The sequence below is a fragment of the Lepidochelys olivacea genome, assembly GCF_965140295.1.
Source record: "Lepidochelys olivacea isolate rLepOli2 genome assembly, chromosome: 7".
Taxonomy (NCBI): Eukaryota; Metazoa; Chordata; order Testudines; family Cheloniidae; genus Lepidochelys; species Lepidochelys olivacea.
The window spans coordinates 44,323,743-44,338,318 of NC_140417.1; the positions used below are offsets into that span (position 1 = coordinate 44,323,743).

Genomic DNA, 14,576 nt, shown 5'->3' on the forward strand with positions numbered 1-14,576 from the left:
GGACTCCATTTCAGAGAGTGGGCACCTAACAGCCTTGAAAGAGAACCAGTCCCTTTGGGACTGCTTGTGCAACTGAAGCGTTTCTAGGCTGGCTCTAAACGATGAGAGGTCAAAGTAAGTCCCTTTAATGACAAGGCATGGAACAAAAGTTTACATTACAGATCTGGGGAGAGGGGTTAAATGCGGTTTGGTACGTGACCTACTGCTTAAATATGAAAATCAGACCCATCCAAGTATTTGAATCCATTGCCTTGTAGCTAGCCTCAATTAGAGGCTGTAGGCCTGATTCTCAGAGAATAAACTTACTTTCAGATCAAACCCAAACCTTTTTGCAGAATCCTAACAGTTTTGATTAAACTTATCAGGAAAGTTGAGAGTTCAGGACAGAATTTTGATCAAAACCAGAGAGAGGCATCCCAGTTTAGCCAATCGTCTGGTGGGTAGGACACACATGGGAGATTTGGAAGACCTACATTCAAATCCCTGCTCTGAATCAGAAAAACCTGAGCCTCCATACAACCTAGGGAAGACCCTGACCAATGGACTATTGGCTACTCTGGGGCATCGCATCTTTTCCTTCCTTTTTTCTCCCCTCTCCTCATATATATATATATGTATATGTATATGTGTGTGTGTGTGTGTGGAAAAAAGAAAAAACAAAGTCAAAGGTCTCAGTTTCATCCTGTTGTAGGAAAAGACTTTTTTGAAGTCTTGAAGTTTTTCTGTCCTGGAAAACAATTTCCCCACCAGCTCTAATGCCAAGAGCCTACAACTACAGTGGAAGTCAACTGGAATAGCAGTGCTCAACATCTCTGGAAATCAGGCTTCATATTCCCCTATACTCTTGGCAGGTTCTTTTAGTTCCAGTGGTAGAGGTTCTTATGAGTTCTGTTTCCCATGCTATATATGGGCTATAGCCAACCATTCCTAGTGATGGTGAAGGCATGTGGTCATGGGCAGTTTCATTTACAGCTTTTTACTGTAAGGCGAGAGGTGAGCTGGTTTCTGTCTCCCACAGGGGACAGGCAGGTCAGAGATTTGTATAGGCAAGCTAAGCTGGCACAGAGCCTCTCAAATGCAGAGATAGGAGATGTAACCATCATGTAGGTCTACCGCATGCTCCAGAATGAAGATTTCCCCTGAACACGCCACCTCTCAATGGTCCCTCATTTTTGATCCAAATTTACTTCGGTTTCCCACAAGCTTGCTATTATCCCCATTTTCTTGCTGTGAATTACAGGCATGAGAGATGCCTAACAAGGCTGAGGTTTTAAGCAGAAACAAAGTTTGCTACACGGATGATGGGTGGGCAAGCTTCCTAGAATCCAAGGATGCCAGGACCTCTGGTGCTATTTTGGGGGGGGATACACAGTTAACCCATGCCCCTAAAGGTTTCTCTTCCAGTAATTCAACCCTAGGTTACAGGAGGATTAATTTGAAAGAAAATCTAGCCCTGTTCCTCTAGTTATCAGAAGCACATGCTAGAGGCTCTGTATTAGTGATGCATCCTCTCACCCAAGGCTTAGACTGGTATAAGTGGGTGTACTCCCCATTAGAATGATCCCTCTGCCAATTTCCCCACAGGGCTAGACTGAGTTTAGACACAGCCTTGAGAAAGGAGCCCTACTTAAGCAGGGCCAACAGCTTAAGTCAGCAGCAAGTTATGACACCCAACACCACCACCCCCCGCCAACTCTGCTCAGCTACACTGGCCAGAGATGGAACCAAAGCTATCTTTCTCTCATTCCCCCCCACCATATCCACTCTCCACCTCCCTGCTTTGCACCTGGACCCATGGTCTAGGTGGCTCCTGTAGGGATGCAAGAGGCAGTACTTACACTTCCCCCACATCCTCTCCTGTGTGGGCATACAGCCCAAGGCCCCATCTAGCTCATATTCTTTATATGTTTTTCTGTCTGCTCTACTTCTCCCTCTGCCCCCCAGTTGTTTCCATTGGCTTGTGAGATAGGGAAGATTGTCCCCGCCTCTCCTGCTAAGCAGGATGGGAACCCAATAACATTCTAGTGCCCGTGAAGCTTTCTAACCCACTATGTTCAAGTAGTTTGAAGTTATGCAAAAGAAGTGCCTGTCCTGCCCCAAAGTCTGAAACAGAATATTAGAGCCTTATGCTTGAGTGGAGATGCATGCTGCATCGATGGGACTTCACGCAGGCATAAAGATCAACTCAGAATCAGTTATATATAAAAAGGTTTTTAAATCCTTCTGGAGTGCAGTTCAGGTTTTTTTTGCAATTTGATATATTTTGTGCATTATAGTAGCCTCTTCAGGAGCCAGTCAGGGCCCCATTGTGTTAAACACAGCCTGTACTGAGAGAGAGAGACAGTATCTGCCTGAAAGAGTTTACAATCTAAAGAGACAAAACCAACAAAGGGTAGGAGAGAGGATGTGTTAACATATCTCCTTTTTAATACATAGTCTTGCTCCCTTCCCCTCCCCCCACCATTTTACAATCAGAGCTAGTCACAGCAGTCTGTCAACTCCATCACCATAGTGACATCTAGGTATGTTTTGGCCAAGCCCCTCCTCCACACACTAATAATGAACACAAAATGCAGTCTCTCATAGTGTCTCCTGGCACAGTCATGCCCCTCTATTTTATAGCAGTACATCATTCCCCTCCACCCCCCATTCCTCAATAGGAAATGCTGTACTTTTCCAGTATCTGGTAACTTATTTTCTAGCTCAGGCCAGAAGAATTTGTATCCAGTCCAGATGATACATATGGGGGAGAAAGTAATCATTTTACAAAAGACAACGCAACTTCAGTCTCATTTTCTCTATACATTTCACAGTGTGCTTTATTGCAGAGCAGGTCCAAAATGGATGGGAAGGGACTTTAAATTTCCACAGTTGTTTCCAGGGCTCCTGAGACACCCATTTTTCATTTTTGAAGGTTTGTTCTGAATTTTTTAACTGACAGTCTTACAGAAATGCTCCTTTAAGAAAACCCAGGTTTCAGTTAGTGAATGTTCTTTTTGTAACTGGCTTGATAAAAGGCGGCAAAAAAAGTTATGCCAAAAAAGTAACGTTTTTGGAGTAGTTTTCAAAAAGGCCATTTTTGTACAATACGTGTCAAGCAGCTCTCCTGGACTATGACTTAGCTACAGTACCTGTTTGTGGTGATGGGTATGATTAGATTTTGATGTTTGACTGTGTGTATGAGTTCTCTCCTTGGGTGCCACCCCAGCCCTGTGCAGACAGCTGGCACAGCAGACCTCAAGCGAACTGCCCAATGACCACAAGATCGGTTAAGGAACGAAGGCACCCAGCCAGGTTTATTGTTGATGAAGCACGGTACTAGTATTCCGCAGACTTTACTGAACCACTAATACATGTATGCCTGTAACAATGGACCAGCTCAGTGAACGACAGATAAAGATACCCCCTCCGAGATGCATCTTTATACCCCAATAAAAACAACTCAGTACTGCCCCTCTGACAGTTAGTTACTGCCCCCTGATGTAGCTAGTTAGTACCCATCATCTTGTTCATGTTGGTTCGGTCAAAACATTTTTATTACTTACTATTATCCTGACCTTATCTTTTAGGAGGGGTTAGTGTGTTCCTGTTATTTTGGGGGAATGTTTTTGTACCAATTTTAATATTGGGATGTTTTGGTACCACTTGATATTGGGATGGGTTTGCGTGAGTACTTTGTGACTAGCACTTCTTAGGAATATGTATTTTTTCCAATATTAGCCTTGTTCTTGCCAGATTTTGTGAGCAGGTCTTGCCTTATTCCAGGCCTTTGATACAAGGGCTTATGTTTTAGGATCTCTTCCTACTACAGTGGGCAGCTATGCCACCCCAGAAGCAGCCTGAGAGCAAGGGAGACTGTGCTTTAGACAGACTTTCAGTCTCCTCCTCTCTTCCCCCTAGCACTTGGGGGCATATGTGGGGATGGTAACTGTCACTGTGGTTATACCATTCTGGGGTTGCTCAGTTACATTGGCCAGCGTGCTAGGTGACTGTCCCCTTCCTGCATGCTTGCTTACAGTGGAGTTGCAGGAGCACAGCACTGAATTACCCCTGGATGCGTAGGCCCAAGGGTCTGGGCAACCTGTGTATGGATATAAGACACCCTTCTACCCCTTACAACCAACACTGCATGGGCACATGCAGTCTTGCCACTAACGTCTTGCTCTGGGGCAATCCCAAAGCTCTGCTGTGCATTTCCCCTGAGAAGTATTACATGCCCTGCATCCTTCTGCAGCCTTGCTTAGGCAGTTAGTGAATGGCAAGCTGGGGCATGAGTCTACAGCATACTAATGTGTGTGCCCTAACTGCCTGGGTGGACCCTGCTACTACACACTAAATACATATTAGGGACCTTTAAGTGCATGATAGGAAGGTCCACATGGCCAGTTATTGTGCAGCAGGCTAGTGCATTACAGATCTATACCCCTTCTTGCCCCACACTAATTCTCCAGCTAGACAAGCCCCAAATGGATGTTAAGTGTCTTACACCATCAAAATGATACAGATTGCTAGCCAGGTTGTTGTGAGTTAGTCTAGATTTGGACTGTGAGCAGGTGGCCTTACATCTTCTGAAATGAGTTTTCCTTTGGGGCTAGTGGATCCTTCAAGGGTATAAATGAGGAACTTTCCATTCATAAGCTAGAAGACAAATCTGCACAGAAGCCAAGAGACTGCTGCTAGGGTACTCTATACATGTTTTTAAGGGAAAGGATTTGTGGCAGGGGTATCATATGGGAAATATAAATTTAGCCAGTATTTTAGCAGTTAGAATGGGGATCAAGGATTTGGGCTCTACCTCCTTGGCTATGCTTCAGCCAATCACTATGTCCAGAGGCAAGTGTTTATTGGGTCAGGCCCTGAGATGGCAAACACATGAGGAAAAGAATCCTAGGAATAGAGGCGAAAGGTCAGGTCAGCCTGTCTGTCTTACAGCTTGGTGGAAAGCGGTTTTCCTATTCTGCAAGAATCTGAGTTTTCAAAAGTTTTTGTCCTGATTCGGAACAGAAAAAGTCAATGTCTCAAATATTTTTGTGAACAGAAAATAAAAAAAGTTTTAAATTGGGGTGATCAAATCATTTTGTTTCAATTAAAATTTTTTAAAACTTTAAGTTAAATTTCAAAATAATCATTTAGAATAAAAGGAGAACTTTCCTCTTAGAGTCAAAACAGGTCATTGACAATTTCAAAACTTTTCAATTCTTTCCTCAAAATGAGAAGTTTCTCAAAACTATCACTTTCCTGCAGAGTTCTCTTTTTGATAGATTTATATCAGAATATGCCAGACCAGCTTGTTTCTGTGTGCCAGAGGTGTTCACCAGAAACAGGCTGCTGTACAGTGTTTCATGATCTCCCCAGGCCACTGGTTAGATGGCCAGCTACTGGAGGTGTTAGACTCTCTCTGATCCTTGGCAGGGGGCTGATTGGCCAGAATACATAATAAGCAGGCCCTGTGGATTTTTATACCACCACACAGATTACAACAAAAACAGTGAAGTTAGATAGAGTGAGATCCATGATACTCAGCAGAAATAATTACACTTTTGCTACACATCTGCAGACTCCATGCTGTGCTTTGATCAGCAACCCTTAGCTATCATGATTAAATGGCCATGGGACTGGCCAAGGAATTTGAAGAACTCATGGAAAAACAAGTTAAGTACTGTTTTTATGTAATAGAAGGGCACCATTAAAGCCCTGAGGTTGCATACTGTATGCCCTGATGTCAAAAATATTTCCTCTCTTCCTGTTCACCCGCCTGAAATGCCTTTTGGAACCACCATGACATTACAGCAAACTTTGCTACACAGTCTTTTACTAAGCCACCACAGACTTGTCATGTGATAGTCCCATATGTCCAGTCCCATCACTGCAGAACAAGGGTATTTTTGTTTGTAAATACAGCAGAGCTGTAACTATTCTATCCCCTTATGTGATCAGTGATCTTATAAAGATATATTTCTATAGCACTGCAAATGTACTCTGCTCTTTACAAACCTAAATAAGACTCATGCAGTGCATAAAAAAAGCTTAGGATATAAGATGAACCTAGTATTGTCACTCATATTCAATAATTGTGATTCAGATCTCCTCTCCCACCCCCAAAACCATGACATTTAAAAAAAATTGCTGTTCACTTGCCTTTTGGCTTCTGTGCCATCAGAGCACAATCAGGTCACATTTTCAAGCTTTTCTATAACCATGAGCATTAGAAACATTTTTAAAATGAAAACAGAGATTCTCACCTAGTCACCGGCCTCCAGGAGCTAAAACTTAAAAAAAAAAAAAAAAAAAAAGGTACTAGATATTGCAGGACTACTCATCAAAATTGCAAGAGTGGGCAACAATGTAAACAAGACAGATCAGGAGAAGAAAGGAGGGGGGAAATCACTGATCAGAAGGGAAGAGGATTGCTAGAGGAAATAGGATTAAGGGGAGAGGGGGGCTTGGCAATTGAGCAGAGGGACAGTGTTCCAGTTGTTGGGGGATCAAGGCATGGACATATGGGGGAAAAGAAAAACCAAAGGGCCAGACTCCCTAGCAGGTGAAAGTCACTACAGCACAGTGACTTCAGGGGAGCTGTGGTGGTTTCTACCATCTAAGGCTCTGGACTAGAAAACCAAGGAGTGGGGAGAGAGTGAAAGGGAATCAATAGAAGGAGTCCAGAAATGTGATGGGGACAGGATTGCCTCTGGGCTTGCAGGTGAGGCAGAGAAGCTGAAATCTGATGCTAGAAGAAACTAGAAACCAGTTTAGGGATTGGTCACTTTACCACAAGCCAGCTAGAGCATCCCCAGAGATGGAACGGTCACATCCCCGATACTTGGTTGTGCCCACTGTTTAGTGACTCGTGCAAGGTCAGAGCAGACTGACTGGAAAATGGGAGGCTGGGACGTGGTTTACAAACCAGAACACTGAGGATAGCAGCACCACAGCTAGAAGCAGAAGAAAAGCATGTAACTCTTTAAACTGAGCGGTCACCAGTCATTACTATCAAAAAATGTCAAGACAACCCCAACACGGAATTAAGGTTACTGAGGACAAAGCACCCAAACCCACAGAATTTAGGAAATGTAGAAAAAAGCCATACAGTGGCCTCCATTAAAGAGTTCTACTTACTACTACAACACCCACCACCAGAGCATGGCATTGCAGCAGGTCTTCACCTCAAGCATCCCCTTTTGCCAGCTGATGTGGTTCTGCCACAGCCCTCTTCTAGCTGACTTGGCCCTCTGGCCAGGTCACATGTAAAGTCAGTCCTCCTCCAGGGTAGCAGTAGTCCAATTAAACAAACAAACCACAACATACTTTGTCTGACAGGTTTCCCACGGCCTCCCTTCTCTGGGAATTCCAGAAACTTCTCTCAGTAGCCTCCCTATTTCTTAGGGACCCTAACTCAGAACTTCCCACAGGCACCTAAGCTGCTGTCTGTAGCTCCTAACCCAGCTTCCTTGGGACTCTGCTCTTTTACATCATTTTATCACAAAGCTCAAGTGTTCACCATCCTAACAGCTGACCCCTCATCCTGCCCCCTCAGGCTGGGCTGCAGTTAATTACAACACAGGTGGGGCTGATTGAACAGGCATCCTGGGGCATAAAGGGGCAGGCCACCCTATTACAATCTACTACCTTCTCCCACATGCACCCCTAAGCAGTAGCGAAGAACTCTGAGATGTGCAGGGCCCACAGGGATTTATAGAGCGCAGTATTGCTAACTTCTATGCTTTTATCACAAGTCTTAGGGTGTTTTTTTTAAATCCCTAACTCCTAGAGTCAGGTGAGAATGTGGGAAACTCAAATTGTGTTTTTATTTTTTTAAAGGATCTAGCCCTCATGGTTCTGGATTAAAACCTGAAAACATCAACAATAAGGGCTCAGACATCAGAGGGAAAATAGAGAGCCCAAAATGTAAGATTTCATGGTATTTTGGGGTCTCTTGATTTTTTTGAACATCTGAGGCTGCTGAAGGAAGATAACATTTATTTATGGTCCAAAAACATTTATCTTTTCTTGCTGGGATCATAAGCTCAATTATATCATTGCAAAGCAAAGCATTCCACTCTGGCTCTGTTCCATGAGAGCATTTAAGCAGGTGCTTAACTTTAATCAGGTGAGTAATCCCATTGAAATCAACAGGACTTGAGCATGCCCTTAAAGTTAAGCAGGTGCTTTACTGAACAGGGGTGAGGTTGCTCCTGTGGCTAAAGTGAAGCACGCAGTTAAGTGCCTTGCTGAATGAGGGCCTTAGCCTTATAAACCACAATTCACAGAGTAATTCTTTCAAAAGAAGATTCCTCCGCCCGCGGCAACAGAACCTGCACTTTTCAAAACTAGAAGATCAAAGCTCTATAATTCCTTCATATTTTAATAGTTCCCTTTCCATCTGTCGTACACCAATGAGTCATTGGGAATTAAGCCCTCCTCTGGGGAGTGCCACATCTTAAGCACTTCTGCAGCTTGTAAGCTGCTTGCTCTTGAGCAGTTTATCTGTTATTCACTCAGTCTGTGAATGAGCCTCAGCTTTTCATTCATAAACCAGCCCCTATTCCTTGAATAAAAGGGGAGGAGAGAGGCACTTGCTGTGTTTCTGTCATCTCTTTCACACACTGGCCTGCGCTTGCTGAATCAATGGGGACACCAGGCACCCTCTGGCTTTGTTGTGTTGTGCCAGGGCTTTCCCTATTAAAAGAGACAGTAGCAACAACCAGCCCTAGTACAACAATGATCTAAAGGCAGAGGAAACCCATTTACAGATAGAAGCCCCCTTTGTACAGGGAAGAATGCTTGAAAAAACCTTTAATAAAATAGAGCTACAGCGTTCTTGAATGTTGCAGGTTAACAAGGGAGCGGGTGTTGATTTAACAATGGAGAAGGATGCTGTGTTTACATAATGGAGGCAAAGAGAGAAGGATGAAGTAGCAGTCGGAAAGACAAGAGACCTGTGCTCATGAATGAACTCCAGACACAGCTCTGCTGCATAAAGGGAAGCCTCTTAATGGTATGGCATTGTTGTGGCATATCTGCTTCTTGTCTCAGCCAGAACCTAGAAATGTAGATCCTTAGAGGATTAGGAAATACCCAAAAGGGCACTATCCTTCTGATCTGTTAACAAGATTTGCAAATATGAGTAGAGATTTTCAGAGCCTCATTTCTTTTGGGTGGCCAACTTGGCATGCTATAAAAAGACCCAGTTTGAAAGTGCTGTGAAAATCAGGCCCTATTCAAAGGTCTTTCAAGTTGGGCACTTGAAATCACTTAGGAAAATCTTGGGCACTGTTTGAATTTTAGGTGACGGTTCAGGTCAGATCTTGCCTTATTGGAAAGTCATCTGTCCCTGACATGTGATCAAAATTCAGTAGTGACATTATGCCTTTGAGGTAGGGCAGCAAAGTGCCTGGGCTAGGTATGATAAGTGCTTGAATGTCTATTCAGACCAACCCACAAAATGCCAAACCTACTGATGTTTGCCTGTCACTAACTCAAATCAGTCACTCAGAATGATGGATGTGGGCAGATATGTGCCACCAAGCACGATTTTTAATTCTGACTCCTGAGGTGCAGTGTTTCTTTTGGGAAATGACAGATTTGGTCCGTTCTTCTTCAGGCCTTTCACTGATTATTTATAACAGCAATGCTAGTGATCACATTGTGTAACGACAGGTCTCAGAGTATAAAATCACTACTGTTACTTCTCTCCTGGTAGGAACACCTATGTGCATCGCTAAGGCATCTGTCACCCCTTTCCTCAGGTGGATGGGATAGAGGTACAAGTTATGTACGTCTATTTTTACCTGGCCTTCATGATATATATTCAATGGGTTGTCACTCACTGTAGAAGTCTATAGGATTCATGGACACAGTTAGGTGTTTAAATGACAGGAGGGTGACTATGTGTCCCATTTTGGCCGTGACAGTCCCTTTTTTAGAGCCCTGATCCAGCTGTCCCAACTTTTTTGGCAAAACTGGGCATTTGTCCTGTTTGCTCTTGCCAACTGATCATCCAGAGCACCCACGGAATCGGCACCTATGGGTAGTGCACAGTTGCAGGGCGAGCTATCCCCTCTCTTGTCTCTTAGTGCACCCTCTCAGGAGTTAGGCCGCATGGCTGTACCTAGCCTGGGGTGGAATTCTGTAGTTCTCCTCCTCCTGAACTGGCCACTGGGCTACAGTAACCTGTGCATCAGCCGTACTCATCTGACAGGATTCGGCGCCTGAGTTACTTCCCTTTGGGAGTCTGTAACATGTGGTGTACATGGGGACCAAACAGCTTTCTTAAAACAATGTATTGTTTATTTACCAGTAGGAACAAAGTATTGAGAGGAAAGGGGTTTTAAGAACAGTCTGCCTGTACGCTCTGATCGCAAGCCACACCATCTTGCCATTGTGACCACTTTCTACGGATACCCAAGTGGGATCCCCATGTGTCAGGCTGGCCTCCCTGAACAACTCACCATTCTTGAGAGGGAGACCCTTTTTAAACCTCTTTAGTCCTTTTGATCTTCATGTTCCCAGACCTTTCCCCTGTCCTAGAATTGTCTCAAGTGTTTGCTGAGAAGTGGCTTGTCTTGAGTCATTCTTCTGCGGCAAAAATTGGAGATTGTTTTCTGCTTTGAGCAGGGGGTTGGACTAGATGATCTCCTGAGGTCCCTTCCAATCCTGATATTCTATGATTCCCTTCCTGCTTGTTTTTCCCCTAGCAGCCCTCTATTAAACTAAAAAAAAAATATTCACACAGTAAACATTCCAATAAACAGGTCAACATACACTGTTCATAATTAGTACAAAGCAGCTCCGATTCCATTACATGTGCTCTTTATTTTATTATGGGAAAGCCACATTTGCCTTAGGATTATTTGATTAATAAGGCAAGTCATATATCTTGAGAATTCCCTGCCTCCAACACGCTTTACAGAACTTATGTACCATCACCTAGAGATTTGAGGTTAGACACTTCAATAAATGCATATATACATTTGAACCCATAGTTCATTATCATGCATTTGTATTATGGTAGCACCTTGTGGCCCAATGTGCTAGGCTTTCCGCAGCTCCCATTGGCCAGGAATGGTGAACCGCGGCCACTAGGAGCTGCGGGCGGCTGTGCCAACAGATGGTCAATGTAAACAAACTGTCTTGCGGCCCGCCAGTGGATTACCCTGATGCGCCGCAGGTTGCCCACCACTGCTAGGCCCTGTATGAACATAGAGACACCCACAGGGCTGAGGGGAAAACAGAGGTGAAGGGATTGGCTGCAGATGACGCGGCAAAGCCAGGAATAGAGACCAGTGCTCCCAAGTTCCAGTCCAGTGCACTGTTCTCCAGACCATTTTGCCTCACAAGAAATTATACCTCCAAAGAGGGAGGCTGTTTTTCAACATCTGGCCTTTTGTTCTCAATGGAAAAAACGGCCCCTCTTTACTGTGTGTCCTGCAGATGCGTATACGACATTCTGAACGGTCCTGTGGTTTCTGAAATAAAAAAAAAAGAAATATTTGATCTACAGTGGGCCGGCCAGTTTCCCCTGTGAAGAACAGCTGGCTGCTCTGAGCAGATTGTTATCCTCAGGGTGTGAAGGCAGAGATTGAGGGTTCTGCGAGTCATTAAGCAAACAGCTGGCAAGGTAGCCCGGGAGGATGAGACAGGGATGGATACTTTATGAATGCTTGTCCTCCTTTCATCCCTTGAGCAAGATGCCAGTCGCCTGCTGGAGCCTTGCAGATGCTGACTAATAGCTAAGGGAGTAGGAGGGGATGGGTGGGGGGTATCCCTGAAATTAACTCTGCAGGGAATGTCTCATCATGATGCATTATTATGTAAATTTAGTGCTGGCAAAAAATACCAAACTGACAACTGTGACATGACTCAAGTCCAGTATCCTCCCACACCACCTCCCACCAGAGATACCAAACCTGTGAAAAAAATGCAGAACTTGGGCTTCTTTTTGGCTTACTTGGCTTGTGAGTTGCTTGTTGGCTAGTTTTTGGCTTGTAGCTTGTTTGGCTTATAGCTTGTTGCAGCTTGTTGCTTCTTTTTTTTTTTTTTGATTGGCTCCCAGCAAGCAGGGGCAAGGGGGGCTGCAGGCAGGGGCAATGCGGGGAAAGAGTCAGAGGTGCACAGCAGGCTCACCACAGTCCCAGACTGCATGCCAGGGAGGATCTAGTCACAGAGTGCTGGGGTTCTTAGGGATTGGCTTATTTTGGCCTTTGTTTTGAAATGGGATTGGCTAGATTTTTGGCTTATTGTGAAAGTTGGGGTACTAATTTACCGTGTGAAAGTTGGCAACTGTGCCTCCCACCAGCCTTGAGGATCTATAGGGAGATCTTTATGCATCCCCTTTTATACCCCACTTTGCCACGGCTGCCAGCCAGGGAGTCAACTAATGCCAATTGTCAGGGTGATATGTATATTGCTGTCTTGCTGGGAATACCAGGTTGACACCCAAGCCCCTGAATAGCAATCCAATGAGTAATTGTTTGCGTTGCTTCAAAATGGGGCCAGATTTGAACCCAGGACCTAGCAATAAATCCCAGCCTCCTGAGCCATTTAAATCTCTTATGTGGGGCAGATGCTATTACCATTTAAAGCAAGGCAACATGCAGTATGAACTCCACTTAGGGGAGTTACAGAGCGTTCTGTTTCTGCTAGGAGATGGATACCTTCACATCAAATTTGAACCCAAATTTATGTTCTCTCTGGGGCCTGCCCACCTAACAGATTTGATCTCTTTGTAACCCCCCTCCTTTTACTCTCACCTAAAACACTAGCCTGTTCTCTGATCTTTCTTCTTGGTCGTAGAAATGTTGGGCTGGAAGGGACCTCAAGAGGTCACCAACTTCAGCTCCCTGCGCTGTGTCAGGACCAAGTAAACCTAAACCATCCTGACAGGTGTGTGTTCAACCTGTTTTTAAAAACCTCCAGTGATGGGGATTCCACAGCCTATTCCGAAGCTTAACCACCGTTATAGTTATAACATTTTTTCTTAATATTTAACCTAAATCTCCATTGTTGCAGATTAAGCCCATTACTGCTTTTCCTACCTTCACCAGACATGGAGAACAATTGACCACAGTCCTCTTTACAGCAGCCCTTTCCATATTTGAAGACTGATATCAGGTCCCCCCTCAGTCTTCTTTTCTCGAGACTGATCGTGTCCAGTTCTTTTAACCTTTCCTCATGGGTCAGGTTTTCTAAACCTTTCATTATTTTTGTTGCTCTCCTCTGGACTGTTTCCAGTTTGTCCACATCTTTATTAAAGAGTGGTGCCCAGAACTGGACACAATACTCCAGCTGAGACCTCACTAGTACCAAGTAGAGTGGAACAATTATGTCCTATATCTTGCATAAAACACTTAGATTAATACACCCCAGAATATTAACCTTTTTAGCAACAGCATCACATTGTTGACTCATTCAATTTGTGATCCACTATACCCCCCAGATCATTTTCAGGAGTGCCAGCACCTAGCCAGTTATTCCCCCCTTTTGTAGTTGTACATTTGATTGTTTTTCTTTCCTCAGTGTAGTAACTTTGTACTTATTTTTATTTAATTTCATCTTGTTGATTTCATTTTGAATTCTAATCCTGTCCTCCAAAGTGCTTGCAAACCTGTCCAGTTAGATGTCATCTTCAAACTTCTATTTTTGTTTCTATGATTCTATGAACTTTATAAGCATACTCTCCGCTCCATTATCCTATCCAAGTCATTAATGAAAATTTTGAATAGCACCAGACCCAGGACAGATCCCTGGGTGACCCCACTAGCCACGTCCTCTCTGTTTGACAGTGAACCATTGATAACTGCTATTTGAATGTAATTTTTCAACCATTTTTGTGTCCATGTTATAGTAATTAAATCTAGACCACAATTTCCTAGTTTGCTTATGAGACTGTCATGTCAAAAAAGCTTTACTAAAATCAAAATGTACCCTGACTACCCTACCCTCCTCTTCACTAGGCCAATTATAGTAACCTTGTCAAAGAAGAAAAATAGGCTGGTTTGGCATAACTTGTTCTTGACAAATCCAGGGTGGCTATTTCTTATACCCCTATTGTGCTCTAGGTGCTTACAAACTGATTGCTTAATAATTTGTTCCAGTATCTTTCCAGATATCAGAGTTACGCAGACTGCTCTATAATTTCCCGAGTCCTTTGTTTTAAATCATGTCATTACTGATACAAGATACTCCTCAACCTCTTATGCCTTTGAGAACAGATTTCCTTTCTCCAACCCGTCGCCTCTTCAAGGCTTTTCAAATCTCATCTTAAGACAGATTTCCTTCCCCTTCTCTCTGTCACTGTTATTGGCCTTGTCACCAAAGGCTTTAACAGTGCCATCCACACCACAGTTGTGATTTATGTAAGGGGACTCTTGCCCCCTTACTAACATTCAGTGGGGGTGTTTTAGTTGCTAGCTCCCAGTACTAAAAAGGGGGAAGGGTCAATGGGGAATCAGGACCCTGAGACAGACAGCTCCCAGGAAAAATGGGGAGAGGCCAATGCTCCAGGTCAGCCTAATCAGGAGCAGGCTAATCAGGGAGTCAGGAGGCCAGGGAGGTCCTGTCCTCCCATCCTCCATGTG

General features: G+C 44.0%; 1 long non-coding RNA gene across 1 annotated transcript in view; it reads right to left on the reverse strand.

Moving 5' to 3' along the window:
• Positions 1-10,907: 10,907 nt before the first annotated feature.
• The window catches only part of LOC311524410, a 54,961-nt gene continuing 51,292 nt past the window's right edge, over positions 10,908-14,576 (reverse strand). Inside the window, exon 5 of the long non-coding RNA XR_014712550.1 lies at positions 10,908-11,465. This is a non-coding gene — a long non-coding RNA (uncharacterized lncRNA). The remainder of the gene's footprint in view (positions 11,466-14,576) is intronic.